General features: G+C 50.9%; 1 non-coding gene and 1 pseudogene across 1 annotated transcript; one reads left to right on the top strand and one right to left on the bottom strand.

Moving 5' to 3' along the window:
* Nucleotides 1-1698: 1698 nt before the first annotated feature.
* Nucleotides 1699-1840, bottom strand: LOC127483084 (small nucleolar RNA SNORA29). The gene has a single exon (XR_007909050.1). It is a non-coding gene; the product is annotated as a small nucleolar RNA SNORA29 (small nucleolar RNA).
* Nucleotides 1841-8263: 6423 nt separating this feature from the next.
* On the top strand, nucleotides 8264-8377 carry LOC127483111 (U2 spliceosomal RNA; annotated as a pseudogene).
* Nucleotides 8378-21018: the final 12641 nt, after the last annotated feature.

Here is a 21018-nt window from a genome sequence, read left to right as displayed (position 1 = left end):
TATGATGAGTACTCTTTTTTATAAAGATTTACTTATTTTATTTGAAAAGCAGATTTACAGAGAGGCAGAGGCAGAGAGTGAGAGAGAGGACTTTCATCCACTGGTTCACTCCCCAGATGGCTGCAACTGCCGGAGCTGTGCTGATCCGAAGCCAGGAGCCAGAAGCTTCTTCCAGGTCTCCTGCACGGGTGCAGGGCCCAAGGATTGGGCCATCTTCCACTGCTCTCCCAGGATATGGCAGAGAGCTGGATTGCAAGAGGAGCAGCAGGTACTCAAACCAGCGCCCATATGGGATGCCGGCACTGCAGGCGGCAGCTTTACCGGATATACCACACTGCTGGCCCCCATATAATGAGTTCGAGTGGATGAGACATCACAAGCCTGCTGTGAGGCTGTTTCACTACGGTGCTTGGCTGGTCCATCACCCTTCCCCTCTGCATTATGGCTGGCATCACTTGGGATGATGGTAGGTCCGTCCACCTGGGTCCTAAGTAACTGCAAGATTCATAGCCCTCCTGTCTATGGCTCTCCCAACAGAGCTCCTGTCCAAGGCAGGGTTACACCCACTGTGGCATAACCTAGCCTGATGAGTCCAGGGACTGCGGTGCCAGTCTCTGGGAGCAATGGTTGACTAATTACAGTTCACTATTGCTGAGGTAAGACCATTGAGTCCCTCCCTCCACAGCACACAGCTGCCCGTTATGAGAGGCAACAGTACTGTGCCTTTGGCTGCATTCTGGGATGTGCCACCATACGACCCTAAGATTACTTCCTTCCCAAGGAAAGCAAAGGCCCATTTTACAAAAGTCAGTGACACCTGTCTCTCTGTACCCCTTTTATGAAGATCTGATTTATTTCTTTCTTTATTTACTTTACCTGAAAGGCAGGACAAGGGAGAAAGAGAGACAGACAGAGATCTCCCACCTACTGGTTTACTTCCTAAATGCTCACAATAGCTAGGACTGTGCCAAGCCAAAGCAAGGAGCAGGAAACCCCATCTGGGTTGTCCACGTGGGTGGCAGGGAGCTAACTACTTGACCATCACCTGCCACTTCCCAGTGTGTGCCTTAGCAGGAAGCGAAAATTAGGTTTCAGCTAGGACTGAAACCCAGGTCCTCTGATATGGGACAGGGGCTGGGGGGAGTGAAGAGGGTGGGTGGGGAGGGCCATGCAAAGCAGGGTCTCAACCACAAGGCCAAGCGCCCACCACCAGGGCTCATTCTGGCTGATTCTCACCCACAGCATCCTGGCCCCAGGGCGACTGGCAGAGGAGCATTGTTAACGACACAGGCGTTTCTCACACCAGCTGGTGCTCAAGGCTGGGGGGACAGAAGAGTGGCCCAGGCCCTGGCAGGGGAAGCAGTGTCTGGGTGGGTCTTTGAATTCCCCTCTCCACATTATCGCGGAGCTTTCTGACCTTTTGGTTCCCCCAGCATGGGTCGGTCTTCAGCAAAGATTTTCATTAATGGGAGTATCAAATGGCTGGACTCCAGCTGCCTGTCTTAAGCAGGCACACAGCAGGTACAGTGCCTGATGGGTGCACCTGTAACAATAGATTCTGCCTTGTTTAAGATCATATTCCAGCCTCATTAGTTAAACACTCTCAGCATTTATGCCCCCCAAGTCTCCCCAACAATAGGCCTGCAATCACATCCAGGCAGCCCTAACTGTTACTTCTGTGCACTGATTATTCTTTTGCTTTTTCTGTTCAGCCAGTTCATACAAAAGGAAGGGACCAAAACCCCCTCCCTCTCAGGTCACGGCAAGTTTCATCTATTATCCCATAAGCATAGCCACTAAAATCTATCAGTTAGAGAAAATGTGGTAGCCAAAGGGGAATGTGCTTGGATTATTCATCTCAACTCCAGGCCAGGTGGAGCCCAAAATCTTGTTTATTTAGAGAACACAGACACACAGAAAGTGGTCTTGCATATGCTGGTTCACTCCCCAGGCAGCTGCAATGGCTGGAGCTGGGCCAATCCAAAGCCAGGAACCAGGAGTTTCTTCCAGGTCTCCCACGTGGGTGCAGGGGCCCAAGGACTTGGGCCATCTTCTACTGCTTTCCCAGGCCATAGCAGAGAGCTGGATCGGAAGTGGAGCAGCGGGACTCAAATCGGTGTCCATACAGGATGCTGGCGCCACAGGTGGAGGCTTAGCCCACTGTGCCACAGCACGGACCCCAACCAGCACAGCTTCTGTGGGCAAGGGAGGGCTGGGGGAGTACTTCAGAGGAGTCTGGCGAAGCAGAGTCCTCAGCCCCATCGCATCGCCTCCAGCCCGGGGCACTTACGCCCTGGTGGAGGAGGTTGCCATTCCCAGACCAGTAGATGGCATCCTGCGAGCTTTCTCTGGAGTATCAGCCGCAAACTCTGAGGAAGAAGAGATCTGTGATGTCTGACTTTGGGCCAGATCACCTGCTGGGGCCTCAGATGCCCCCACGTGGCATCCTCTCTGTGGTGGGCAGCAGCAGCGCCCTGCTGGCGCACCTGCACTCTCTGGGGAGCACAAGAGGCACCTGGCTGCGCCTGGCTAAGCCGCCCCTTCTCCATACATTTACCCATTCCATCTGGGCCCAGAGCAATTCCAAATGCCCCGAGGCCCTGCTGCTGCTTACAGCTAATTCCTGGAAAGCAGTTTCTGTACCGGCCAAGATTCTGCTGCAGCCACAGAAACTCATTCTGACTGACGTCACGCAGGAGGGAAGAGAAGGAAAGCAGAGGAGGGCGAGGCTGTGCGTGATTAATCGGAAGGATCCGGAGGTGGCTCACAGCTGCGGGGCTGACAAGTCTGCCCGTGGATGGGGCTGTCAGGGGTAGCTCTGCAGCGTCAGGAACCCGGAGACTCTTAGACGACCCACGCCAGCTTCATGCGGAGCTCAGGAAAGGACCCAGAGATCCCAGCTCCGTCCTTTGCGTCCCGGACAGAGCAAGGAAGGGCACCACTCTCTGGTCCCCTGGGTGGAATCCACACGGCCCTGCCTGAACCCTCTTAGCGCGCATGGCCGGTGTGCAGCTTCCCCTGGAAATTCTTCAGCACTTCCCCCGCCGCCGCCTCTCCTGCCAGCGAGCACCGAATCCCTTTCGCGTTCCCTGAAGGCCTGAGCTTTCCTCCCTGGAAGTGTGAAAGTTCTTACTGCAGGCGTGTCTCCCTCCGGCGCAGGGTAGGAAGGGCCCCCGCCCTGGGAGCACGGGCATTCACGGGACAAATAGGCTGCATGTCCCAGCCTGCAGGAGCTTGGGAGAGCCGTCCTGGGGTGTGGGGCAGCCGTCGGGGGCAAGCGTCCTGGGAGTGTCCAGCGTTATGCAGGGCGGGTGGGCGGCTGTACCCCACCATGATCCGCCGCCCACCCGACCACAGCCTCTCGCCAGGGCTGCCATTGCCTTCCAGAATCATGCTGACGGGAAACAGGTGGGGACCTCGGCAGGAATGAGCCAGCCCCCGCCTCGGCCCCTCCTGCGTCCTCGCCTGTGGCTGCCAGGTCTCTGGTCTCATTCTCTTCACACCTGGCTCCCACGCCGTCCACTGGTGGTTTGTAAAACGTAGCCTCTTTAGATTGCTCTTCACCACACCCTCAGAAGGACGGACCCCTTCTTGGGGCCCCCTCTGCGCCATATTTGTTAGAGCACCTCAGCATTGGGGGGCAATTTTTGCTTAACTGCATGCCTTCTCCAGTACACCATGAACTCCTCCAGGGCGGTCATCATAGTCTTCCCATCTCTGCATGCCCAGGGCCTAGGACCTTGGCGTGAAAGTCATTCAAAGCATTAATTCAATGCACAGGGTGCAGAGGGGATGCTGTGTGCTCGGGACAGCTCCCCACCCCCACCCCCACCCAGGCCTGAGCTGCACCAGCAGGTCTCACTTCGGTCACACTTGCTCCCTCGCCGGGCTTTCCCCAGATGCCACGTTGTAGATTTTTGAGCAGTCCCGAAGCTACAACCTTTCCACACTGTGTCTGGTGGCAGAGAACAGCAGGCTGAGAGAAGACTCAGACAATGCATCTCTCCACTCGCAGTAGCTTCAAGAGTGCTAAAGACAGGTGTCAGAGTTAGTGGGAAGCCACGGTGGACGGCAGCGAGATGAGCAGGCGCCACAGCACCACTTCTCATCACGGGTTCAATCATCTGTAAGAGACTCGCCGTCTCCCGGTGAAGTCTGGTGGAGTTAAGGGGGCTCCGCAGCCCGCAGGGCCTGGTACGCGCATGCACCTGACTGCCCGCACATGAGCAGTCAAGGGCTCATTAAATGAGAATCTCCAGGAAACATCCAGAAATATCAAAATCTAGGAAAACCAGCAACATAGACTCTTAATAGGAGCTTGTTAGAAGGTATGCTGAACTCATGCTTTTTTCAGAAGTTCTTTTTTTTTCCCGGCGGAAGCCAGAGACCCTACTACTTTCAGAGGAAGCCCCGGCCCTGAGCTCCAGGGGCATACAGCATCTGTTGATTCCGGGGCACAACCAGCTTGCAACTATTGAAGCTGAGCATACGCGTAGTCCATGACACAGCGATTTCATCTGACGGGAATGAATCCAGGAATTCATCAAAAATCACGGACAAGACTATACTACATATGGCAGCCAAAAACGTACCACTGCCCAAACAACCATTAACAGAAGAATGGGTAAAGTGATGGTGGTTATTCATACAATGGACTATTTTTTTTTTATTTAACAGGTAGAGTTATAGACAGTGAGAGAGAGACAGAGAAAAAGGTCTTCCTTCTGTTGGTTCACTCCCCAAATGGCTGCTACAGCCGGTGCACTGCGCCGATCCAAAGCCAGTAGCCAGGTGCTTCTCCTGGTCTCCCATGGGGTGCAGGGCCCAAGCACTTGGGCCATCCTCCACTGCACTCCCGGGCCACAGCAGAGAGCTGGACTGAAAGAGGAGCAACCGGCACAGAATCTAGCGCCCCGACCGGGACTAGAACCCAGGGTGCCGGTGCCGCGGGCGGAGGATTAGCCTAGTGAGCCACGGCACCAGCCGAGTCTATTGATTTAAATTTTGCAAGCAAGTGAGTTACATCTTTACTGATAGAAAGGTTGAGTCACCCTTGGAGGGGGAAATGTTGACGGGAAGGAAGGAGCACAAAGAGGGTGGCTTTGGAGATGCCAGTCATGTTTTGTTCTTTTTTTTTTAGACTTTATTTTATGTGTTTGAAAGACAGCATTCCAGATGGATGGGGGGAGTCAGAGAGAGAGGTCTTCCACCTGCTGGTGCACTCCCCCGATGGCTGCAACAGCTAGGGCTGGGCTGGGTCAGGCCGAAGCCAAGAGCCAGGAGATTCATCCGGGTTTCCCACATAGGTGCAGGGACCTGAGGACTTTGACCATCCTCCATTGCTTTCCCAGGCACATTAGTAGGGAACCGGACTGGAAATGGAGCAGCTAGGACACAAACCGGCACCCATAAGGGCTGCTGGCATTGTAAGTGGCGGCTTAACCCACTACGCCACAATGCCAGCCCCATGTTTTGTTTCTTGATGTGGGTGCAGGTTATATGCATTATGTCCAGATCATGAAAATTCACCAGACTAAACATGCACCATTTGTCTTCTGTTCTGTGTGTATTTCATACTTCAATTATAAATGTTTTTATTAAAAGGTTTCTAGGCATACACACAGAAAAGGTGGCTTATGACAAGACTTCAAAAAAAGCGGTCATGTAGCTGTCTGGGTAAAGCGCAGTTCCTAGATCGGTGGCGTTAACATCCACTCCGTGCCAAACTGAATACAGAGTCCTTCCAGGGATGACACAACATCCAATTAGCTTCCGAAGCCCAAGAAGGCTGCTTCTGCGATGAATTCTGGTTCCAGAATGCCCTGAAGCCTACCCTGGATTGCAGGCTTTGGTCCTTGCAAAAACACTTAACCTCAGCTAATTAATTGGGCAGATGGTCCCCAAAGTCTATTCCTTGAACATAAAGGGAGCAATAATCTCTCTTTCTCAAAATTTCTATTTTGTCATCCCACTGAGTGTACCTCCAGAACTGACACCAATTTTTTTTTTTTTTTTTTTTTTTTAAGATAAAGTGCAGGTCTAGGCACTTTAATCTAAAATACTCTGCAAGGTCCATTTTCCCTAATTGGAAATGCAAGTCAAAATAACCTCAGACCTAGAAGCGTGTATTGATCTTGTCATCAGCTGTTACACCACAGACAGAAATCAAACCTGGCCCAAGTTGTACAACCTCATTCTTGAGCCAAGAGCATTTAACTTGCTCTCAAATATCTTAATGCAAGACTAAGATGGAAGGGGAGGCCTCCTCTTTCTCACAGAATTACCAATGGCATTAAAATACCTGTGCCCTTAGACCTCTCCTGGTGGTTTTTGGATGATTTGAGCTGTGGGTGCTGGTGCAGGAGGCGAGTGGCTGTTGTCTGAAGACGGCACAGCACTGCTGGGAAGGGTCCCATGACGCAGTTTCTGCTCCCCAAGAATGGTTAATCACTCACTGTGCTTGTGGCTGGAGAACAACCAGCCCCCTCTTCCTTGGCCACTGTGACTGCCCAAGATGGGCAGTTAAATACTTCTCCAACCTCCACTGCAAACAAGCTAGAGATGGTCGTACTACACTGTGTGGCCCATGAGCCTGAAGCAGAAGTTTTCTGCAAGGCTGTTGGCTTGGTTAATGGGACATACAGTTGGCATTTCCTTCGTCGTTTGTTCCTGCTGTCTGGAAGTACAGCAGCCGTCTTGCCGTGGTCTGATCTAAGTGCACCTGCTAAGGTCGGGGCAGGAGAAGAACTGAAGGAACCTGCATTGCCTGCACACACACAGGAGACAAGACTTAGAGCACTTAGCAAGACAGGAACAGAAGCTATCCAGGTGGTAAAACTGCGAGATTTACTTCCTGTGGGTACCAGCAGGTCATGCAAGCTGTCTGTACAGTAGATCTTAATTACTTTGGTGGGAGAGAGGGGGTCAGTTGTTTATAGGGAACTTCTCCATGTTGCCTTGGGTGTGGATGGAGAAAAAGGAAGCCGTTCGGCTGGACTGGGTGCTGTAGAGTCAGGATCATCTGTGACTACAACTCCCTTGGGCCTGCGGAACTTCTGTGGTCGGGGTCATGGATATCACTTACATTCTCGCTTGATACCAGATTGCTTCTATGCACGCCTAACTCCAGGACTTGGAAGGTACATCGTACCGAGTTCGGGCAGAGCAGCTCAGATCACATACACCCCTTGGAGTCCCATGGTCAGATACTCAAACACTGCCAGGGACAGATAACAAGAAGCTATTTCTCTAAAGGAGGATGTTCCCTGGAGAAGAGAGATGATTTCTTTTTTTCTCCACAACCCTAAGACTCTCCCCTGAGATTATTGCCAGAAGACACAATAAGACTTCAGGTAAGTTTATATGACCTTGAGCTTGCTAGCTCACAGGCGCCAAGTGGTACGGTAGCTGGTCCTGAAGACTGGACTTCCTACAGAACCTTCTCCTCTAGGACCCACTCCCAACATTCAGTTTGCTAGATAAACGAATCTGAACAAAACACTCAACTGTGAGGTACTAGCTGCCTCCTCCTTGTCGTTGGGGGATTCATTTCAAGACCCCCAGGGGATGCCCGAAACTAAGGATAGTACCATTGTGTGTGTGTGTGTGTGTGTGTCTATGCACCCACATATATATGAGCATACTAGCATATATATCTTTTCAATTTTTCTATTTATGCTTACCTATGATAAAGATTACTACTAATAAAACAGTACAATTATAACAATACACTGTAATAAAGGCTATATGAATATGGGTCTCTCCTCTCTTAAGAGAGTTAAGGCAAATATTAATATTTTCAGATTACAATTGTAGGGAAAGCCAAACTATGGATAAGCAAGGGCTACTGTATATGTTTATGTCTCAAATCCAAATAGGCTCCCTAAAATGTTGCTTCATCTCCTTGGCATATATGGCTCAAGGTGCAGAAACTTAATCTTTCACAATAAAGAGCATTTGCCATATGCTGTGGACCACAGGAGCCCTGCACAGGTCCCTGGGGTAGGAAGCCCCTGCGTTTTTATAGGACTTACTGCCAATCCTCTGGATCTAATACATCTTGCTACAACTCCCTAAAGACCTTGGTGCTTTCAGGATAGGTAGGGATGGGTACGTTTGGTGGAATACCAATGCGGTTAATATCTCTGCAAAGGCCAGGTGGGTTGTGAGTTGGCATAGCCAGAGGCAACACCGACGGTGCACTGTGTTCCTCCCAGGTAAAAGAGAACTGCTTCTTGTCTCTTTGCTACAAAATAGCTGTGTAATTGCTTCTCAGCCTTTTGGCTAAGATCAAGTGTAGTATCTGTTCTTATCAGTTTAAAATAGCTGTGTAACAGGTTCTAGGCATTGTGTCAATACGTACCAAGACAGACTCTACATCTGGGAAAGCAGCCATAAATTTTGCTTGCCTCGATGATGCCTACAATATTCCAGTCATTCTCTGAGTGAGCCATTCACCTGCATAAACCACAGTGAATATTGTGGGAATATATATGGGAAGAATCACCACTCCTGCATCTTTCAAGGCTTCAGTCTCCGTAGTTTCCCCTGAGACACAGTTTTGCTTTGGGCTTACTATCCTAATAAGAAGGGGAAATTCCATTATTTTCTAGATCAGGGAATCAATGTGAGGTTCTACTAGTTGCTGAGTAGGTCTGTTCTAAATGCACAATAGAGGCCAATGTCGTGGAGCAGCCAGTTAAGCTGCTGCCTACTTCCCTTGCATCCCGTATATACACCAGTTTGAGTCCTGGCTACTTCACCTCTGATTTGGCTCCCTGGGAACACACCTGGGAAAGCAGAGAAGATGGCCCAGGTACTCGGGCTCCTGTCACCCATGTGGAGACCAGGATGGAGTTCTAGGTTCCTGGATTTGGCCTGGCCCAGCCCCAGCCTTTGTCACCATTTGAGGAATGAACCAATGGGTGGAAGATTCTCTCTCTCTCTCTCTCTCGCTCTCGCTCTCGCTCTCTTTCTGTAACTGCCTTCCAAGTGAATAAATAAATCTTTAAAAAGGACAATTAGGGATGTGGCAAATATACAAGGTGAGGATCTGTCAACTCATGGGGATTTTTGTGAGATAATATTGGACCTAATTGATCACCAAACTTCCATAAACCTCCACTCTGATGGTGGATCTTCATAGAATTTGTGTATGCTTAAGGATAATTGATAAGTCAGAACCAGGGTCTAATCGTTCCTAGAAGTCTTGGGTAATACCCATTCTCCTGTGTATAATCACTCTAAGAAATAGCTTCAGATCCCTTTGGAGAAGTTAGGGAGACGTTCATGGAGGCAGTGTTGCAGGGACCTGTCTCAAGAACCTGGAGTTCCATGTATGCAGAGACTCTGGACCCGGGAATTGGCTCAGGACTTAGAACTGGGTGGGAGACCAGGATGCTGCCTTTGGCATCTCTATCCAGGTTTCAAATCAACAAACTGAAGTTTTTCCTCTTATGGAGATGAAGTGAGGTTTTAGGAAGTTGTCCGTCTTTTCATTTCTGGAGACAATGTCATTAAAGAGCCATTGCCAAACATTTCTGAAGGTTAAGACCTTTTTTTAAAGATTTTATTATTTAATTGAGAGGCAGAGTTAGAGACAGAGAGAAAGGTCTTCCACTCGCTGGTTCGCTCCCCAAATAGCTGAAATGGCTGGAGCTGCGCTGATCCGAAGCCAAGACCAGGAGCTTCTTCAGGGTCTTCCATGTGGGTACAGGGACCCAAGCACTTGGGCCATCTTCTACTGCTTTCCCAGGCCATTAGCAGAGAGCTGGATGGGAAGAGGAGCAGCTGGGACTCGAACTGGCACCCATAGGGATGCTGGCACTGCAAGCAGAGGCTTAGCCCACTACGCCACAGCACCAGCCCTAAAGGTTGACTTTTTAACGACCACATACATCATCCTTGCTGCACACTCTGCAAGACCAGGACCAGTTCCTGCAGAGGGCAGTGCCCCCAATGACCATAATCATTTTCAACTAAGTTCTCACATCTGAAACCTTCTGCCACCTGCCCATCACCAACAGGAAACCATGCCTCCCACACAGGAACTTGTGTGGACGGAAGGCATCCAAATGATGGCACAGGCCCACCTGTGTCTGGGAGTTTCATGTCACCACTTGGCTTCTGCTACTTCAGAATTCAGGCCTCCCAACCACAGTGAGAGAACCTGAGTGGCGGCCCCACCCGGTCTGCAGCTGGCCACGGCAGAGCCCTGCAGGATTTCCTATGCCCCCTTGCTGATGTTTTCCTAGGAAGAGCCGCATGGACCCCTTCCCATGCGCTAAGTGGGCTGAGCATGTGTGAAAGCTGCACAGAATAAACCTATCTCAGCAGTGTTGTTTTCCTAACCATTGTGATTCTTCGCTCTGCATTACGCCAGGAAGTCTGAGCATCTCAATGTTATTGAGCTCCAGTTTCAGTCAACTAACCCTTCAACCATACAAATTCAGCCCAATCCACTGTAGTAAGCAATCTTCCTTAGTTTGTCACCTTATAAATCATCCGCAGACTATTTTCCAAGTCTCTGCGTATGTAAATTAGCAAACTCTTGCCAGTCTTGCTTTCCTCTGGGGCAGACTTTGCACTTGTCGTCCAGAGTGTGTGTAATCGAATTCTAGGTGTACGTCTAGAAACAACGAGGCTCAGGCCAGGATGGTGCTGGGGTGGGGGTGGGGCAAAAGGAAGACGAGGTCAGAGCCAGTTGCTGTGCGCTGTTATCAGAGGCAAGATGGGAGGAACTGGGCAGCCAGGAGAAACTCCTGCTTTTCCTCTTTTGTCTTCTCCAGTCTTCTTTGTGTGAAGCCGTGGATAGTACCACACCCAGCATGTCCTGTGTTTTGTCTTCTATTCTTGCATACCTATGATAAAGTGTACTACTAATGAAATAGAACCACTATAACAATGGAATGCAATGACCGTTCTATATATGCGGCAGAACTTACTAGAGAGCTGGCTGATGAGGGATCTCGGAAGCAGAGTTTACAACATGTTAGCCCCAGCATCACAGAGTGTGAACTGTGCTCCTGGAGATGAGATACGGTGATACGGTGCATAAATCACTGATTCTGGTACAGGCTGAATACTGCCTATTTATTCCTCTTGCCACGCGGTATTCATTCATCTTACTCTGAGAAAAAAACAGTAGCATTATTATTTTTTAAATCATTCTTTTCTTCTCTGTTACCTCCATGAAAACGAGGTAAGGGTGAGCCTGGAATGGTATATACGATTAGAATATCACATCGGGGCCAGCACTGTGGCATAGCAGGTAAAGCCGCCACCTGCAGTGCTGGCATCCCATATGGGCGCTGGTTCTTTGCCCAGTTGCTCCTCTTCTGATCCAGCTCTCTGCTGTGGCCTGGGAAAGCAGTAGAAGATGGCCCAAGTCCTTGGGCCCCTGCACCCACGTGAGAGACCAGAAGCTGCTCCTGGCTCCTGGCTTCAGATTGGTGCAGCTCCGGCCGTTGCGGCCAATTGGGGAGTGAACCAGCAGATGGAAGAACTCTCTCTCTCTCTCTCTCTCCCTGCCTATCCTTCTCTCTTTGTGTAACTCTTTCAAATAAATAAATAAATCCTTAAAAAAAGAAAAAAAGATCACATCACCCTGTCTCAGTAAAGAAGGAACAAAGAGATAATGTAACAACAACAACAAAAGTTAATCTCAGTGAATGAGATGCATAGAGAGTTTCCTACAAATTCTGGGACAAAGGCAGAAAAAGGTTCAAGGCTGATCCCAAAAAGTTGTCGCCTGGAGCAATTTCCAGCTGCCTTGCTGGACCTTAAGTCTAAGCATGGAATTAACACATGATGGAGAGTGGAGCTGAGGCAGAGACTGTCTGCATCTTGGTGACATGGAAGGAGCCCCAGTCAAGCTACACGCAGCATTGTCCCAGCACACTTGCAATGCATTCGGCATAGACTCCATTTCTGCTGGGCTAGTGAGCACTGTTGCTTTGGGTATCTCCTCAACACACTGCTCAAGAGAACCAGCACCCAACAGGATGGACAGCTAATATATGGGAAGCCACCCATGACTGTCCCAGCCCCATTCTTTCATTGACGGTCATGGCTGAATTCAAACCCATGGTCAAGGTGAGGGCCAAGGTCACTTCTCTATAAGACAGCCAACTCTGGGAGCCAAACCTCACCAACAAAGTGGTAATAATTGCATGAATGTACTTCTTAAACCTACTAGGTTCTTAAGAGATGCCAGCTACACAGAGGTAGTTGGGGTGGTCATAGAATATAAACAAATGCAAAGCAGAGCCTTGCAAAACAAAAACAAACAGAGATCTGAAAAATGAGCAGCAGAATAGATGCTGGCAGGAACCTGTAGTTGAGCTCTGAGTTGGCGCTGAGTTTTCTGACAGTTGAGAAGGAAAAAGAAATAAGCTGATTTGTGTCATCCTCTCCCTGTGATGAAACAAAGCCCACGAGTCTGCTTGCAGAAGGAAGAAGCCATCAATATCCGTTCAGTGCCTACTATGTGACAGGCACGTTCTGTGTATTCCTTCATTCACATCTGAGTAACTCGATGGAAAAAGCATCAGTTTCCAAGTTCAGGAATAACAAAGCACATATTCATAGAAAGGAAGTGCTAGAACATGGTGCAGCCAGGATTTGAGCTCAGGTCCACCTTGTTCCAAGCCCATTACCTTCTTCCTATAATTAAAGGTTGTATATAAGCCATGAGACGTGAGCAAACGCTTATTTAGTGCCCAAGAGGATCGGAGGATTTTCACACGTGTGGCTGCCACCAGGCCTCCCAAGAGCCCAGGAAGGCAATCCCGTGTTACAGACAAGAAAGCCGTGATGAGCATGCTTCTTGGTGCTGAGTCAAAGCAAGTTCTGTTCTGAGAGGCTCCTCAAATAAACGATGGTGGGTACTTGACGGACAAGGTCTTTAATTTCAATTCGACAAAAACACTGAGCATTTTTCCAGATGGACGGTTCTTACATAAACGAAATATCATCACACCCTCGCTCTGAAATGGCACATCTACAGGGAACTGAAACAGCCCAGGCCAAGCATTTGGGTTTGTGATGACCTTGCTAAATATGAGGACGGAGCTTAGGGGAGCCAGGAAAATGGGGAGCTAGCATGTTGCTCCGACTGTCTCTCCAATTGCCCATGTCTTGAGCAGGCCTGTGGGAAGGCCTGGGTCTCTATCTATTTACACCGCATTCTCCGCACTGCAACTGGAATGATCTTTCTAAAATGCAAATCTGAACATGACATTCTCCTGCTTAAAAACCCTTATTAAAGGCTGCACATTGCCTTCGGGAAAAAGTCCAAGATTTTTAATTTGTTCCTTTATGACTAAGCCCTCCCATCTATTACCCCCTCTCTCCTTCCGCAGACTGTCGCTCTGGTCACACTCAGCGACTCTGAGCCCCCCCACCCCCAGCATGTCCTCTCCTGCCTCCTGGCATTTCTCCCTGCTGCTTCCTCCTCCAGGAATGCTGTCTGTCTCATGGTCCCCATCCCCACGCCCTTCCACTTCACCCTTGCCTGGCTCCTACCTAATCACGGTTCAGGAGCCAGAGCAGGCCTCTCCTTGAAGAGCCTTCTCTGACACCCAGTTCTGCACTGGGAGGCCCCCAGCCCCTGGGCTCATCCCACCTGGGAGCACTCCCACTGCCCTCTCCCACACCAAAGAGCTTTTGTCTCTTTTCCCATTGGATTCATTCTTTGCTCTGCCAACATCTCAGGGCAGGTAGTATGGGCCAGGTGCTCATCGGGGGACCTGGCTGATGAGATGAATCCGTGAAGTGTCTTGAGCCTGCAGTGTCTCCATTGGGAGAAATTTCCGCTCGGCTTCAAATACTGGATGTGCACATGGAAAAGATGACAACGTGTTGTGGAAGCGGGAGTCCTGAACTAAATGCTGCCCTAGATGTAGTGATTAAGTTGTGGGCGGAAATCAAGAATGTACCGTAGCGGGTACAAAACGGGCCGAGGTTCAGTCATGGAAAAGCAGCGTCACCTGGAACAGCAGCTGCTACAGACTCTAAGCCAGGGCCCAGGGAGGCGGAGCCTCTGATGGTCCCACTCCCAGGGCCTGGCTGGGCTGCACCAGAGGTGGGGGAGAAGTTAGCACAGCTGCGGGCATTCGTGGAGCGTGGGGGCGGGGGCAAGACCTGTGCATTCTCAGCTTTATTTCCTATGCCGATTATGAAATATTTATTTAGCACGCCAATTAGCCCGACGTCTTGGTCCCCCAAATGTCAACATAACAAGCGGAGATGTGATTTGGTGAAAAGAGCCCTTGAGTAGCCACGGAAGGCCCCAGTGTCCTCCCGTTAAGGGGTCCTGACACTTGGGGTCAAATATGCACCTCTCTGAGCGCCAGGCTTCGAATCTGTGAAATGGGGATGAGGCCACCTGCCCTGCCTACCTCAGGGGTTGTCCTGAGGATCAAATAAGATAATGGCTATGGAAGAGCTTTGAACAGCGCGAAGTGCCATGGAAATTCGAGAGAGCGTGCTGAAGAGACAGCCGCTGCCCCCACACTCACTTCAAAGGGGAGAAACAGGGTGGAGAAGGCTGACATGTCTGCTTTTGAAGTGCACGGGAGCAGCTCTCAGCAGAGAAAAAACAGCGTTGCTGCTTAAAAGGCAACTTTCAAAACAACCATTTTCTCTCTGAAGGCGGAATAGAGCTGGGAGTACTTCAAAGGCTGGGGAAAAATTTCCAGAAAGAAATGATGTTCTCAATCCAACTTTTAGTCAAGTCAGAGTTATTAAAAAAAAAAAAAACCTTCAGAACTCTTCCCTTCTTTAAAAAGAATTTTAATGCATTTAAAAATTAAAAGCTGTTAGGAGGGACTGACAAAAGCACGGTTCCCCCCATGTCTTAGACTCGCACCTCGGAAGGTGAGGTAATGGGTTTGCCCGTCGCTCATAGACTCTTCTGATTAAACATTCTCCTGCCTTGATCAGTCTCACACCAGGAGCAGGCCCTTATCCCTCCATAACCAACTCGGACAGCCAGGATGGAGCCCGGGGAGATGACTTATTCCACTTACTCAGCTTGCTCTTTTTCCTTCCTTTATGCATGGCAGCCTAGAAGAGATCAACTTTCAGAAGCCAGGAGAGAACTACAATATCCAACGTAAAGGCAAAAGGCATCCCCCACCTCCCAGCAAAGAGCCATCCCATCTTGAAACAACTACAGTTGGAAACAAATAAAGCCCCAGTCTGGAGTCCCCGTAGGCGGTGGATAGCGGTGCAGAAAAAGAGTGGCCGTGATTGGCAGGAGGTCAGCCAACTGGAATGTGGCCAGACCTATATGGAAGTGTGACTGTCTTCTTTCCCACCCTGTCCACTCCCAGCATGGTGCTAACAGAGAAGCTGGGGACTGGGATCCCTATGGTCCCAAGGAACCAGGCTTGCCCCTCAACTCTGCCCTTAGCGGACCCTCCAGGACCCTGGGGCCATCCCAGCCCCCGTGGACCATGGCTGTGTCTGTGCATAGGATCAAATTGCATACCTTTTAGACAACACGCAAGGCTAAATTGGAAACTCACACGTTCTACTCTTCATAAACAGGCACAACCAGACGGAGGTAAGGGTTTGGCACAAGAAGGTCAGAGAGAATTCATTCTGCCCAAAGAGGTGGCCCACGGAGAGGAAGTTCTTTTCTGCCTACACCTCCTACCAGCTCCGGCCTCAGAGTTTATTTTTGCAAAGGGCTTTGAAGGCAGAAGTTAAAGACATCTCAGTGTTCTGAAGTCAGAGGAAGGCCACTGCCAAGGGAAGATTAGTCCTGAGGGAAGGAGACAGGACGCCAGCAAGCGGGTGACGTCGTCACAGGAGCAGAGGCTCACTGAGCCCCGGCTCTTCTGCCACAGTTTTAAGCAACCCCGTTTAATTAAAGTCGTGCCTCTCGCTGGCGTGAGAGCGATGCGAGTGTCAGCTTGCTTGTCAGGCTCGCCTTGGCCTCAGAGCACGCATGGCTGAGTGCAGGCTCCATCTCCAGCATAGATGGGAAGGCCAAGGGTGATTAGCACCCCCCCACCCCACCCCCCGGCCTCCCTGGGTAAAACTGCAGCATAGATGGGAAGGCCAAGGGTGATTAGCACCCCCCCACCCCACCCCCCGGCCTCCCTGGGTAAAACTGCAGAATAGGAAGACAGTGGCTCCATCTGATTCTTATGCAGCAGTGGTTCCAGGCGAGGACGGAGGACACTGGTTCGTGACACTCTGATGTGGGCAGCACGGTTCTTCCACTGGGCAGTGAGGCCGAGGTGGACGTGTGCTGTGCATTGACCCTGCCGTGGTGATTCTCGGCCATTGCAGAGGGAGTGGCCTCTAGCGGCCAGGGTCACTCTTGCTCCTGGTGTCCACCACGCAGCTACAGAACTGATGCCTCTTGTTCAGTCTCTCCATGGCTGAAGGGACTATGGGAGATCCCTTGCATGTCCTCTGGGTCCACCAGCAAAGGGAGGGTGCCCCCTCTTGTCTCGGGGCAGGCTTCTGCACACATCCCCCATGAATATGCCTTTCAAAAGCCCTTACTTCCAACCTGGAGACTCTGTCATATCACCTCCCTCACACTCCTAGCCACCCATTCTGTAGATTAGGAACCTGAGATTCCGTGAGCGAGCTCGGGGCAGTGTCATGGAGGAGGAGGAGCCGGGGGCAGAAGGCTTTGCTGAGTGTGCAATTTGTATGAACTGGGCACTGCTAGAATCCAGAGGCCACAACATGCAGCTCGGAGGTTCCTGGGGATGTGAGGCCCTGTGCCTGGGGCTGGCAAGAATGAACGTGACCTTGCACTTGCCTACATTTTGATAATGATCATAATCAGAAAAATAAGAAAGATGTATTGATCCCCATGTATTGGACACCACTAGCATCCTCCATCACATCCTTTCACTCCAGCTTTGGCTGGGACAATCACCTCTATGCAAATGTCACCCCGAGGCACCTTGCTTCAGCTGCACCTTGACTCTCTTGCCTTGGAGGGATTGTCAGATCTCCCAGTGTGAGACATTTAGGGAGACCACTGGCACTTCCTTATGCAGTCAGAAGGTGTGAGGAAGTTCACACCCAAGAACGCCGGCCATGACAATGGACAGACAATCTCAAATGCTCCCACCTCCGTCACTCAAGGGAACAATTCCAAGATGCATTGCTTTGAAGAGGTGTCCAGTGGGATTGAGCCCTGGTTGCCAACAGCAGTGACTAACAGAAGACTGTGCCATGTGCCAGCCTTCCCTCCTTCCTGCGTCATTCTCTCCATGGCCTGTATGTGAGCCTCCCATGCCCCATTCCCTCCCTTCCCCAGACAAATTGCATTCCTGCTAGCCTGTCTCAGGTTTCAGTGGCACCCAGGCTATGTTGGAGAACCCCGTTTAGCCAGTGTGTAAAGTATTTCACTTGGATTACCTGCTTCCACTCTCAAGCAAGCCTAAGAGGTAAGGACTATCTCTGCCTCTCTTCAATGGATCAGAGAAGGGAGGTAAAGAGAGCATTAACAGACAGAAGCAGGGGCTGGCACAGTGAAACAGTGCGTTAAGCTGTCACCTACAACACCAGCGGCTCCCTGCTAATGCACCTGGGAAGGCAGCAGCAGATGACCCAAGTGCTTGGGCCCCTGCCACCCACTTGGGAAATCCACATGAAGCTCCTGGCTCCTGGCTTCAGCTTGGCCCAGCCCCAGCTGTTGCAGCCACTTGGAGAGTGAACCAGTGAATGGAAGAGCTCTCTCTCTCTCTCTCTCTCTCTCTCTCTCTCTCTCTGTAACTCTGCCTCTCAAATAAATAAATACATCTTTAAAAAATAAAGAAGAAAGAAATAGAAGCTGAGTATACTGGCAAAGGCCTGGCAAGCCCAATGACCCAGGTGAGAATGCACCGCCCTCCCTTCCCCCAACCGCGAGCACTGTATTTGCCACCACAGGCAGTGTGTTGTGAGCAAGCCCCAGGCTGATGAGGGGATACAAACGCAGCCCCTAGGAAGGAGAATGGGAAGAAATGGATGGCGGAGCCCAGGCCGCTCAGGGGGCCTGCGAGAGCAGCCTTCCTTCCAGGGCTTCGTGCTGGAGACGCCATGGTGGTTGGTTGGGAAGGCAGAAGGATCACCCGGCAGGTGGGCGGTGCTTGGCTCCACACAGGAAGAAACTTTCTGACAGAGCGGCTCCCCCAGAGTCTGAGCAGCTCTGGCGAGCCGGCTGCCTGACGCCCCGGGGGGACAGCTGAGGACGCATGGCCAGCCCTGTCTCGGGCATGCCGGAAGGACAAGCTTGCTGGGGAATAGTATCGGATGACGGTAGGATTCTAAGTTTTGCCCAACAGAAGCTGGCCCCTCAGCTCAGCAGTCCAAGGCAGCCTGGACCTTGGCAACCCCTGTGGGTTCCTTTGGATCCTTGCTGCTTTGGGAGATTTCACTGGGGGCACAGGGAGCGCTAAAGTGTAATTGTAAATTTTTTCTCTCTCTATTAAGTCAGTCCTGCTCCTATTTGTAAACCTTATCAATATCTGCATGTAGAATGCAAATCTTTGTATGGGAAAAGGATCTGGAAAAAATTAATACAGCCATGCCCACATCAAATTGACATGGAAGAGAGTAGAGATTTTAGCAGTGCATGGCTACAGCGTGGAGATAGGTGGAAGGTTCTTAGCGCCGTGTGCCTCCCTAACGCCCCGCCTCGCCTACATCAGAATAGTTCCTTGGAGGGAAAAAACTGGGCTGGAAAATAGCATTATGGAGGAATTTAAGGAAGTGAGTGACTCAGGAGCCCCAGCCTTTCATGGGTACTCCCTGTGTCCCTGCCGTAGGCCATGAACTTGGCACGCAGTCAGCGTGAGCACTGCACCAGGGCTTTCTGCCTCAGCTTCTCCGGGAAGAGATGCAGACAGTCTGGAAGATCCGAGGAAGGAACCGTGGATCAGTGAACACTCTGGGGCCACAAGTTGCCCAGATTCCAGCCCTACAGCTCTCGGGATAGAGAGGAAGGTGCCTCGGTGACAAGGAACGAAGACCAGGCTGGAGTTGTCCTTAAACCAAGAGGCTGTCCCAGGGGTGCTGGCCCCTCCGGGTCCTCATTAGGCCAAGGAGGAAGGGCAATGGACCTATCTGTGCTGGAAACACTTCTCTCCATCTCCACCCCACCTCCCAGCCAGCGACTCCCGCAGCCTCCCCTGAGACTCCCCAAACCCCCTCTTGCCCTGGGGTCGACCCACCCTCCATAAAATAGCCAAAGACTTTTCCCCAAATGAACATTTTCAGACTGTGACGCCAACAGCCTAACCACCCAGCATGCTGGTGGCCCCCAGCTCAGCAGCCCCACACCCTTCTCTCTGCCCTCACCTCCCCAGCCCCCACACTCAGACACGCTCCCCTCTTTCCGTTCCCCAAACATATCATAGTGTTTGCCCTGGCGGGTTCTCTCTGCCTGAGCCCACCCCCACCCCTACCCCATTCTTCCCAGAACTGCTCTTCCTTGTCCCCCAGGGCCCACTTTGAAATTCCCTACTAAGAGAGGGGTCCTGACCTCTGCAGCTGTAGTGGGTCCTGGGCCTGGCACCTTCAGGTCTGCTCTTGGCCTGCCCTTGAGGAAGTTGGGCAGGGACAGCTGCTCGCTGCAGGTTGAGGTCCCCATTGTCCCTTGGCCCCTTGGCATCGGCCGGTTTCTGCCAATGGCACTGGCAGGGTGTTGAAGGGAGGAGGAGGGAAGGGCTGAGGGATTTCTTCTCCTTTCTCTCGGCCTGAGCTAGTATCCCTAGGAACTGTTTGAGGCCACTGGGAGCCTTTGAAGGGTGTGAAACAGAGGGAGGCATCGTCCAGTTTACTTTGTAAAAAGACCACTACCATTGCTGTAGAAAATGTGTTGGCTTTGGGGCAAGGATTTAGGAGGCATTCCCAGTGAGAAATGATAATGGCGCGGACTGGAGTGATTTCAACTCCAAGGGAGAGAAGTGGCCAGATTAAAGCTGTCTTTGAAGGAAGGATTAACAGAACTTGGTGTTGTTTGGATGAGATGCTGAGGGAGAGGCAGGCTTAGGAAGGACTTCCAGGCTTCTGGCTCGAGCAACAGGGTGCATAGAGATGTTGTTTATTGCTAGGACAAAGATGAGGATGGGACAGATACTGTTTCTGTTCATAGGGAGAAGTTCATACGCATCTCTATGGTCCTTCCTCCCTCTAGGCTATCATGTCTTTGATCTATCTAATCTCTCATCCACCACCTATTTACCTATTTATTATCTATCTGTGATGTCTTGAGGTTTGGCTTCTGCTGTATGTACCACATTGTGATTTCATTTGCCAACTGATTGGTGCTGTCATGTAGATACTCATTTGCATTTTGTGTAGTAACCTTTTTTAAATAAAGATTTATTTATTTATTTGAGAGTCAGATTTACAGAAGAGGAAAGGCAGAGGCAGAGAGAGAGAGAGAGAGATGGTCCATCTGCTGGTTCACTCCCCAAATGGCCGCAGTGGCCAGGGCTGAGTCAGGCCAAAGCCAGAAGCCAGGGGCTTCATCTGGGTCTCCCGTATGGGTGCAGTGACCCAAGGACTTGGGCTGTCCTCCTCTGCTTTCCCAGGCACATTAGCAGGGAACTGGATCAGAAGTGGAGCAGCCGGGACTCAAACCAGTGTCCGTATGGAATGCTGGCACTGCAGGCAGAGGCTTTACCGCCACCCCTTCCCCGACCACGTGCATTAACTTCATAGTCTATGCTTTGCTTCAATTTCCGGGGGGAAAAGCCTAGATGGTCAGGAATCTCTGAGGAAGGGGAGAAGGGAAGAGCGAGGGTTTTAGGCCCCCAAGTTGCCCAGCTCCAGCCCAGCAACTCTCAGATGGAAAGAGCCTCAAGGGACAAGGAAGACAGCCCAGAGCACAAGTTGTCCCCAGACTCAGGGAGGCCCGGGGGGCGCTGGGCCCCGCTCTGCCAGGTGCATCAATTCCTTAAGATTTTCTATGTAAACAATTACATCGTGTTTGGATGCTGACAGTTTTATTTATGTATTCACAACCTTTGTGGCTTTACTGCCCCCACCCCTCTC

This window comes from Oryctolagus cuniculus, chromosome 4, assembly GCF_051225735.1.
Source record: "Oryctolagus cuniculus isolate XC-2025 breed Fujian yellow rabbit chromosome 4, ASM5122573v1, whole genome shotgun sequence".
NCBI classification, from domain to species: domain Eukaryota; kingdom Metazoa; phylum Chordata; class Mammalia; order Lagomorpha; family Leporidae; genus Oryctolagus; species Oryctolagus cuniculus.
Note: the sequence above shows the minus strand (reverse complement) of the source record. Positions and strands in the feature narration are given on the sequence as shown.